Consider the following 10,397-nt stretch of genomic DNA (forward strand, 5'->3'; position numbering starts at 1 on the left):
GGAAGGAGTGGATTCAATTCTAGCTCAGAACAAGATGATGCAGCAGCAAATTCAACAACAGTTTGAGCAAATGGCCAAAAGAATTGATGGCCTGCAAGTAGCATCAGTTAGTGCCACAAGCCAACCATCAACCACATGGGTGCAAAATGAAGAAACCCAAGAGGAGCAACAGCAAGAGCAAGTCCAATACATGCACAACCAAAATCCTGGAACAAAAAAAGTCTATGGTGATACCTACAATCCATCTTGGAAGAACCATCCCAACCTCAGATGGGGAGACAACCACAATCAAACTCAGCAACCATGGCAAAGAAACTCAAATCAAAACAATTGGAAAAACACAAACCACAACAACCAGCCAAACACTAACCAGAACACATACAGAAAACCATAAAACACTTACCCCAACTCAAACCATTACCCACCCAATAACCAACCAACTAACCAAAACACCTACCATCATCCAACAACACCCCAAAACCAACCCATCTCACAAGAATCCCAGAGGATTACTAATCTAGAGCTGCTCATGGAGAAAATGATGAAGAACCAAGAATTGACAACAAAGAACCAAGAAGCTTCCATGAAGAACTTAGAAAGGCAGATTGGACAATTCTCCAAACAGATTTCTGTTGAAAAACCATCAAGCTCACTACCAAGTGACACCATTCCTAACCCAAAGGAAGAATGCAAAGTCGTGCAATTAAGGAGTGGAAACATATTAGTGGATGGCAACCAAGGAGCAACCAAGAAACTTATAGAGAATGACAAAGAGTCAACAGAGAAAGATGAAGCTAACAACAAGGACATAACAAGCAAGAATGTCCCAGAAAAGCTCACAGAGGAAAACAACCAACCAAAGAACTCAAAGAAGGGAAAGCAGATCATGGAAGAACCAAATCCAAGGCAACATCAAGTGGAGAAGAGTCCTACACCCCCATTACCTTATCCACAGAGATTCCAAAAAGAAGCAAAGGATCAACATTTCCACAAATTTCTTGAGACTTTCAAGAAACTGGAAATCAACATACCTTTGGCTGAGGCATTAGAGCAAATGCCTCTATATGCCAAGTTCTTAAAGGAGCTCATCAACAAGAAAAGAAACTGGAACGAGAAGGAGACGGTAATGCTCAGTGAGGAATGTAGCGCTGTGCTCCAAAAAGGAATTCCACCAAAGCTCAAAGATCTAGGGAGTTTTGTAGTATCATGCACCATAGGCAAACTAACCTTGGACAAAGCTCTCTGTGATCTTGGAGCCAGTATCAACTTAATGCCCCTGTCCATGATGAAGAAGCTTGCTATAGAAGAACTCAAACCCACCAGGATGTCACTAGTCATGGCCGACAGATCAATCAAGACACCCAATGGAATTGTGGAAAATCTGTTAGTGAAGGTTGGAAAGTTTATATTCCCTGCGGATTTTGTGAACTTGGACACCGACGAGGAAGGAAACAATTCAATCATCTTGGGAAGACCATTTCTAGCAACTGCAAAAGCCATTATAGATGTGGAAAAGGGAGAAATGATCTTCAGAGTACACAATGAACAAATGATCATAAATGTTTTCAAGTCAATGCAACACCCCCCTGAGCAAGAAGATTACCTGAGAGTGGATATGATAGAGAGCCTGGTGGAAGAAATGTTAGACACTAATCAGCATGAGCAAGAAGAAGAAATTAATCAAGAAACAGTAGAGGAACATACAGCTGAGATCTCCATTGACAAAGAGGTGGAACCAAGCAAGAAAGAAGAAGTGCAAAAACAAGAACTGAAGCCATTACCTTCTCACCTCAAATATGCATTTCTTGGCACTTCAGAGAGCTTCACAGTATTCATCAATTCATCCCTGACAAAGAAAGAAGAAGGAGAGCTTCTTGATGTTCTCAGAGCCCAAAAGGATGCTTTAGGATGGACCATTGATGATCTGAAAGGCATTAGCCCTGTAGTGTGTATGCATAAAATTCTCTTGGAGGACAATTCCAAAGCAGTAATTCAACCTCAGAGAAGGTTAAATCCTGCAATGAAGGAAGTTGTCCAGAAGGAAGTAATGAAATTGTGGAATGCAGGGATAATATATCCTATCTCTGATAGCTCATGGATAAGCCCAGTCCAAGCAGTACCAAAGAAGGGTGGAATGACAGTCATTATTAATGAGAGAAGTGAACTCATTCCCACAAGGACTGTGATGGGATGGAGGATGTGTATTGACTATAGGAGGCTGAATGATGCCACACGCAAAGATCACTTCCCACTTCCTTTCATTGATCAGATGCTTGAAAGGTTGGCTGGCCATGCTTATTATTGCTTCCTGGATGGCTATTCTGGGTATAATCAGATAGTGGTAGATCCAAAGGACCAAGAAAAGACTTCATTCACATGCCCAGTTGGAGTTTTCGCTTATAGAAGAATACCATTCGGACTATGCAATGCCCCAGCCACTTTTCAAAGGTGTATGCTCTCCATTTTTTCAGATATGGTTGAAAAATTTTTAGAGGTTTTCATGGATGACTTTTCTGTTTTTGGTGATAATTTCAATACTTGCCTGAACCATCTAACTCTTGTTTTGAAACGGTGCCAAGAAACTAATTTGGTTTTGAAATGGGAGAAGTGCCATTTCATGGTGCCTGAGGGGATTGTTCTTGGTCATAAAGTTTCAAGAAAAGGGATAGAGGTTGACAAGGCAAAAGTGGAAATTATAGAAAAGCTCCCTCCACCAACTAATGTGAAATCTGTTAGAAGTTTCTTGGGGCATGCAGGATTTTATAGAAGGTTTATCAAGGATTTTTCTAAAATAGCCAAACCTTTGAGTAATCTGTTAATGATTGATAAAACTTTTGTTTTTGATGAAAATTGCCAGCGTGCCTTTGAAACTTTAAAACACAAACTCACAACAGCACCAATTATCACACCTCCGGATTGGAACTTACCCTTTGAACTCATGTGTGATGCAAGTGATATTGCAATTGGTGCTGTACTTGGACAAAAAAAGGGAAACTTGTATCATGTCATATATTATGCAAGTAAAGTATTGAATGAGGCTCAAAAAAATTACACTACAACAGAGAAGGAATTATTAGCTGTAGTCTATGCATTTGATAAGTTTAGATCATACTTGATAGGATCTAAAATTGTGGTTTATACTGATCATGCCACCCTCAAGTATTTGATGTCAAAGCAGGATGCTAAACCAAGACTTATCAGGTGGATACTACTCCTACAGGAGTTTGACATTGAGGTAAGGGACAGGAAAGGCACTGAAAACTGAGTTGCTGATTATTTGTCAAGGCTGCCACAAGAAACAATTCAAAAAGCCTCACAACCTGTGAATGAAAGCTTCCCAGATGAACACCTATTGCTGGTTCAACAAACACCATGGTTTGCTGACATAGCAAATTACAAAGTGGGGAGAAAGATACCTCAAGAATTCTCTAAGTAACAAGTGAAGAAGCTAATCAATGAAGCAAGGAAGTTCTTGTGGGATGAACCTTTTCTGTTCAAGAGATGTTCTGATGGAATAATTAGGAGATGTGTCCCTGAGAGTGAAATAAGAAACATATTATGGCATTGCCATGGTTCAGCTTATGGTGGACATTTTGGTCCAGAAAGAACAGCTGCGAAGATATTGCAAAGTGGGTTCTATTGGCCAACTATCTTCAAAGATGCCAGAGAGTTTGTCCACCAATGTAACGAATGCCAGAGAGCAGGAGGATTGACAAGAAGGAATGAGATGCCACAGAATTTCATTTTGGAATTAGAATTATTTGATCTATGGGGCATTGATTTCATGGGACCCTTTCCCCCTTCTTATTCCTTCAGATATATCTTGGTAGCAGTGGAGTATGTCTCAAAGTGGGTGGAAGCCATAGCCACAACTACTTGTGATGCACAAATTGTCCTTCAATTCCTCAAGAAGCACATTTTTACTAGATATGGGGTACCCAAGGGTCTTATTAGTGATGGTGGTGGTCATTTCTGTAACAAACAAATGGAGAAACTTCTTCATAAATATGGAGTTATTCATAAAGTAGCCACACCATATCACCCTCAGACTAATGGGCAGGCTGAATTAGCAAACAGAGAATTGAAGAAAATCCTAGAGAAAACAGTAGGAAGCACAAGAAAGGATTGGGCTAGGAAGTTGGAAGATGCACTCTGGGCATACAGGACAGCTTTCAAAACTCCCATTGGGAAATCCCCATTTCAGCTATTATATGGCAAATCTTGTCACCTACCTGTAGAGCTTGAACACAAAGCATTCTGGGCTACTAAACTCCTAAACCTTGACTCTAAAGCAGTAGGGGAAAAAAGGTTATTGCAGTTAAATGAGCTGGATGAATTTAGGCTAGAAGCCTATGAAAATACCAAGATATACAAGGAAAAAACCAAGAGGTGGCATGACAAGAAGATCTTGAGGAAGGAATTTAAACCTGGGCAACAAGTGCTCTTGTACAACTCACGACTCAAAATATTCCCTGGCAAGCTTAAATCTAAGTGGACTGGTCCATATTTGGTAACTAAGGTCTTTCCTTATAGGAGTATTGAATTGCTAGACGAAGCAACAAAGAGTCGATTCACAGCAAATGGTCACAGAGCAAAGCTATACCTAGGAGGACAATGGGACAAAGAAAAAGAGGTTCAGAATCTAAATCCTTTGTGAAGTAAAAATAGAAGATGTCAAGCTAGTGACAATAAAGAAGCGCTTGTTGGGAGGCAACCCAACCTGAGGTAGTTTTCTTTTCATAGCTTTTTCAATAAAATGTTGAATAATTGGTATGCATTGCAAGGAGCTAAGTTTGGTGTTTGGTGCGCGAAATTGTGATCACTACAACTTCACACAACTAACCAGCAAGTGCACTGGGTCGTCCAAGTAATACCTTACGTGAGTAAGGGTCGATCCCACGGAGATTGTTGGTATGAAGCAAGCTATGGTCACCTTGTACATCTCAGTCAGGCAGACTCAAATGGGTATAGATGATGAATAAAACGTAAAGATAAAGATAGAGATACTTATGTATATCATTGGTGTGAGAGCTTCAGACAAGCGTATGAAGATGCCTTCCCTTCCGTCTCTCTGCTTTCCTACTGCCTTCATCCAATCCTTCTTACTCCTTTCCATGGCAAGCTCGTGTAGGGTTTCACTGTTGTCAGCAGCTACCTCCCATCCTCGCAGTGAAAGCTAATGCACGCACTCTGTCACAGTACTGCCAATCACCGGTTTGGTTCCCTCCCCTACCGGAATAGAATCCCTCTTTTGCGTCTGTCACTAACCCCAGTAGGTTACAGGTTTGAAGCACGTCACAGTCATTCAGTCATTGAATCCTACTCAGAATACCACAGACAAGGTTTAGACCTTCCGGATTCTCTTGAATGCCGCCATCAGGTCCTGCCTATACCACGAAGATTCCGATTAAAGAATCCAAGAGATATTCACTAAGCCTCAGATGCTTGTAGAACAAGAGTGGTTGTCAGTCACTTTGTTCATGGGTGAGAATGGTGATGGGCGTCAATCATCACCTTCATCAAGTTGAAGAACAAGTGATATCTTGGACAAAGAACAAGCGGAATTGAATAGAAGAACAATAGCAATTGCATTAATACTCGAGGTACAGTAGAGCTCCACACCTTAATCTATGGTGTGTAGAAACTCCACCGTTGAAAATACATAAGAACAAGAGTGATCATTGGTTTCGGCCCCAGAGAGGGAACCAGAAGAACCAAGATCTGATCTAAGAACTAGATGTCCGAAGATGAAAATACAATAGTAAAAGGTTCTATATATAGAAAACTAGTAGCCTAAGGTGTACAAAGGTGAGTAAATGACATAAAAATCCACTTCCGGGCCCACTTGGTGTGTGCTTGGGCTGAGCAATGAAGCATTTTTCGTGTAGAGACTCTTCTTGGCGTTTAACTCCCATTTTGGTGCCAGTTTGGGCGTTTAACTCCCATTTAGGTGCCAGTTCCGGCGTTTAACGCTGGGATTTCTGTAGGTGACTTTGAACGCCGGTTTGGGCCATCAAATCTTGGGCAAAGTATGGACTATCATATATTGCTGGAAAGCCCAGGATGTCTACTTTCCAACGCCGTTGAGAGCGCGCCAATTGGGTTTCTGTAGCTCCAGAAAATCCACTTCGAGTGCAGGGAGGTCAGAATCCAACAGCATCTGCAGTCCTTTTCAGTCTCTGAATCAGATTTTTGCTCAGGTCCCTCAATTTCAGCCAGAAAATACCTGAAATCACAGAAAAACACACAAACTCATAGTAAAGTCCAGAAAAGTGAATTTTAACTAAAAACTAATAGAAATATAATAAAAACTCAACTAAAACTACCAAAAACATACTAAAAACAATGCCAAAAAGCGTACAAATTATCCGCTCATCACAACACCAAACTTAAATTGTTGCTTGTCCTCAAGCAACTGAAAATCAAATAACATAAAAAGAAGAGAATATACTATAGACTCCAAATTATCAATGAAACTAAGCTCCAAATTAGATGAGCGGGACTAGTAGCTTTTTGCCCCCGAACAGTTTTGGCATCTCACTTTATCCTTTGAAATTCAGAATGATTGGCTTCTTTAGGAACTCCGAATCCAGATAGTGTTATTGATTCTCCTAGTTAAGTATGATGATTCTTGAACACAGCTACTTATTGAGTCTTGGCCGTGGCCCAAAGCACTCTGTCTTCCAGTATTACCACCGGATACATACATGCCACAGACACATAATTGGGTGAACCTTTTCAGATTGTGACTCAGCTTTGCTAAAGTCCCCAATTAGAGGTGTCCAGGGTTCTTAAGCACACTCTTATTGCCTTGGATCACAACTTTATTTCTTTCTTTTTCTTTCTTTTTCTCTTTCTCCCCCTTTTTTTTTCGTTTTTTTTTCCTTCTTTTTCTCTTCTTTTTGTTTTTGTATTCACTGCTTTTTCTTGCTTCAAGAATCATTTTTATGATTTTTCAGATCCTCAGTAACATGTCTCCTTTTTCATCATTCTTTCAAGAGCCAACAATTTTAACATTCATGAACCACAAATTCAAAAGACATATGCACTGTTTAAGCATACATTCAGAAAACAACAAGTATTGTCACCACATCAAACTAATTAAGCTAGTTTTAAGGATGAATTTGAAATCCTGTACTTCTTGTTCTTTTGTGATAAAAACAGTTTTCATTTAAGAAAGGTGATGGATTCATATTCATAGCTTTAAGGCATAGACACTAAGACACTAATGATCATAAGACACAAACATGGATAAACATAAAGCACTAAAATTTTCGAAAAACAGAAAAATAAAGAACAAGGAGATTAAAGAACGGGTCCACCTTAGTGATGGCGGCTCTTTCTTTCTCTTGAAGATCCTATGGAGTGCTTGAGCTCCTCAATGCCTCTTCCTTGTCTTTGTTGCTCCTCTCTCATGATCCTTTGATCTTCTCCAATTTCATGGAGGAGGATGGCATGTTCTTGGTGCTCCACCCTTAGTTGTCCCATGTTGGAACTTAATTTTCCTAGGGAGGTGTTAATTTGCTCCCAGCAGTCTTGTGGAGGAAAGTGCATCCCTTGAGGTATCTCAGGGATTTCTTGATGAGAGGGGTCTCTTGTTTGCTCCATCTTCTTCCTAGTGATGGGCTTGAGGTCATGCCTTCTCAGTTGAACCGGCTTTGGATGCCATAAATGGTTATGGAAAAACAAAAAGCAATGCTTTTACCACACCAAACTTAAAAGGTTTGCTCGTCCTCGAGCAAAAGAAGAAAGAAGAGAGTAGAAGAAGAAGAAATGGAGGAGAGGGAGATGGCTTTGTGTTCGGCCAAAGAGGGGAAGAAGTGGTGTAGGATGGATGTGAGCGGTGAAGAGAAAGAGATGTTGAGGTGATTGGTGAATGGGTGAAGAAGAAGAGAGAGTGGTGGGTTGTTTGGGGATCCTGTGGGGTCCACAGATCCTAAGGTGTCAAGGAAAAGTCATCCCTGCACCAAATAGCATCAAAATCCACGTTTTGAGCCATTTCTGGCGTTAAACGCCGGGCTGGTGCCCATTCCTGGCGTTTAACGCCAGGTTGTTGCCCTTTACTGGCGTTTAACGCCAGTCTGGTGCCCCTTTCTGGCGTTAAACGCCCAGAATGGTGCCAGACTGGGCGTTAAACGCCCAACAGCTAGCATTACTGGCGTTTGAACGCCAGCTTCTTCTCCTCCAGGGTGTGCTGTTTTTCTTCCTATTTTTCATTCTGTTTTTGCTTTTTTCATTGTTTTTGTGACTTCTTATGATCATCAACCTACAAAAAGGATAAAATAACAAAAGAAAATAGTTAACTATAAAACATTGGGTTGCCTCCCAACAAGCGCTTCTTTAATGTCATTAGCTTGACAGAGGACTCTCATAGAGCCTCAGAAATACTCAGAGCCGTGTGGGAACCTCCCAACACCAAACTTAGAGTTTGAATGTGGGGGTTCAACACCAAACTTAGAGTTTGGTTGTGGCCTCCCAACACCAAACTTAGAGTTTGACTGTGGGGGCTCTGCTTGGCTCTGTTTTGAGAGAAGCTCTTCAAGCTTCCTCTCCATGGTGACAGAGGGATATCCTTGAGCCTTAAACACAAAGGATTCTTCATTCACTTGAATGATTAGTTCACCTCTATCAACATCAATCACAGCCTTTGCTGTGGCTAGGAAGGGTCTGCCAAGGATGATGGATTCATCCATGCACTTCCCAGTCTCTAGGACTATGAAATCAGTAGGGATGTAATGGTCTTCAACTATTACCAAAACATCCTCTACAAGTCCATAGGCTTGTTTTCTTGAGTTGTCTGCCATCTCTAGTGAGATTTTTGCAGCTTGCACCTCAAAGATTCCTAATTTCTCCATTACAGAGAGGGGCATGAGGTTTACACTTGACCCTAAGTCACACAAGGCCTTCTTGAAGGTCATGGTGCCTATGGTACAAGGTATAGAAAACTTCCCAGGATCCTGCCTCTTTTGAGGCAGTTTCTGCCTAGACAAGTCATCCAGTTCTTTGGTGAGCAAGGGAGGTTCATCCTCCCAAGTCTCATTTCCAAACAACTTGTCATTTAGCTTCATGATTGCTCCAAGGTATTTAGCAACTTGCTCTTCAGTGACATACTCCTCCTCTTCAGAGGAAGAATACTCATCAGAGCTCATGAAGGGCAGAAGTAAGTCCAATGGAATCTCTATGGTCTCATTTTGAGCCTCAGATTCCCATGGTTCCTCATTGGGGAACTCATTGGAGGCTAGTGCACGCCCATTGAGGTCTTCCTCAATGGCGTTCACTTCCTCCCCTTCCTCTCCAAATTCGGCCATATTGATGGCTTTGCACTCTCCTTTTGGATTTTCTTCTGTATTACTTGGGAGAGTACTAGTAGGGAGTTTAGTAACTTTCTTGCTCAGCTGTCCCACTTGTGCTTCCAAATTCCTAATGGAAGACCTTGTTTCAGTCATGAAACTTTGAGTGGTTTTGATTAGATCAGAGACCATGGTTGCTAAGTCAGAGGGATTCTGCTTAGAGTTCTCTATCTGTTGCTGAGAAGATGATGGAAAAGGCTTGCCATTGTTAAACTTGTTTCTTCCACCATTATTGTTATTGAAACCTTGTTGAGGTCTCTCTTGATTCTTTCATGAGAAATTTGGGTGATTTCTCCATGAAGAATTATAGGTGTTTCCATAGGGTTCTCCTAGGTAATTCACCTCTTCCATTGAAGGGTTCTCAGGATCATAAGCTTCTTCTTCAGATGAAGCATCCTTAGTACTGCTTGGTGCATTTTACATTCCAGACAAACTTTGAGAAATCAAATTGACTTGTTGGGTCAATATCTTGTTCTGAGCCAGAATGGCATTCAGAGTATCAATCTCAAGAACTCCTTTCTTCTGACTTGTCCCATTGTTCACAGGATTCCTTTCAGAAGTGTACATGAATTGGTTATTTGCAACCATTTCAATTAGTTCTTGAGCTTCTGTAGGCGTCTTCTTCAGATGAAGAGATCCTCCAGCAGAGCTATCCAAAGACATCTTGGATAGTTCAGAGAGACCATCATAGAAAATACCTATGATGCTCCATTCAGAAAGCATGTCTGAGGGACATCTTCTGATTAATTGTTTGTATCTTTCCCAAGCTTCATAGAGGGATTCTCCATCCTTCTGTCTGAAGGTTTGGACTTCCACTCTAAGCTTACTCCATCTTTGTGGTGGAAAGAACTTTGCCAAGAAGGCATTGACTAGCTTTTCCCAAGAGTCCAGGCTTTCTTTAGGTTGAGAGTCCAACCATATTCTAGCTCTGTCTCTTACAGCAAAAGGGAATAGCATCAGTCTATAGACCTCAGGGTCTACCCCATTAGTTTTGACTGTGTCACAGATTTGCAAGAATTCAGCTAAGAACTGATGAGGATCTTCCAT

The 10,397-nt window shown here is 41.1% G+C and overlaps 1 non-coding gene across 1 annotated transcript; it reads left to right on the plus strand.

Moving 5' to 3' along the window:
• The first annotated feature begins 10,067 nt into the window (after nt 1-10,067).
• On the plus strand, nt 10,068-10,175 carry LOC130984232 (small nucleolar RNA R71). The gene has a single exon (XR_009088179.1). It is a non-coding gene; the product is annotated as a small nucleolar RNA R71 (small nucleolar RNA).
• Nucleotides 10,176-10,397: the final 222 nt, after the last annotated feature.

Source organism: Arachis stenosperma, chromosome 5, assembly GCF_014773155.1.
Source record: "Arachis stenosperma cultivar V10309 chromosome 5, arast.V10309.gnm1.PFL2, whole genome shotgun sequence".
Classification (NCBI taxonomy): domain Eukaryota; kingdom Viridiplantae; phylum Streptophyta; class Magnoliopsida; order Fabales; family Fabaceae; genus Arachis; species Arachis stenosperma.